Source organism: Schistocerca americana, chromosome 2 (assembly GCF_021461395.2).
Source record: "Schistocerca americana isolate TAMUIC-IGC-003095 chromosome 2, iqSchAmer2.1, whole genome shotgun sequence".
NCBI classification, from domain to species: Eukaryota; Metazoa; Arthropoda; class Insecta; order Orthoptera; family Acrididae; genus Schistocerca; species Schistocerca americana.
In genome coordinates this window covers 12,168,612-12,169,340 of record NC_060120.1, presented here as the reverse complement: position 1 = coordinate 12,169,340, position 729 = coordinate 12,168,612, and positions in this window count along the sequence as shown.

The following is a 729-nucleotide window of genomic DNA, read 5'->3' as shown; positions in this document are numbered from 1 at the left end:
ATGATGAAATATTGAAGAATGTCTACGAATATGTATATGTGTAATAAGGTAAGGAATAATGAGTAGTGGTTAGGGACTCTGGTTTGTGAAAAAGGTTGTTGGAAACTAAGAATTGTACTTTAAGAGTTATGAAATGTATGTAAATGCGTGAATGTATCACAATGCCGACGAAAATTTTTTGGACAGTGTTATATCAATAGGATTTTGTTTCTACAGATTTGTAACGCAAATTCTTGACCTGTGAAATATTTTTATATGAGACTGTCACTGTAGCGGAAACTGCTGTCATAAATATTTCCATATGAAAGTTAAGTGACCACCTGCATGTAATGCGTCGTGGGCACCCAGCTGTGTCAGACGCCTGGAGAAAAAGCCATTAGTGTGTGCCTTTTCAGAGGCACATGTAGAAAAAAAAGGGAGGCCATTATCCTCGTTATTGACATTCCTTTGTAGAAAGCATCGCAAATACAACACGCTTAAACTTGACTGAAATGTCTAATGAAATGACGAGAAATATTTTATTTCTATACACCTGATTATGACTACTGTCTTTCTAGTTGAGATATTTTTTTTACTACCTTATGAAATGCCATATGGCTAATGAATGATATTTTATGCCTTCCTTTGTACATATTTGCTCATTTAGTTTAACATCTAGTTTCTAGCAGCACTGCAGCATTGGTTAAAATAAAATTTAATAGATGTACTAACATAGTTATTATATGCCCA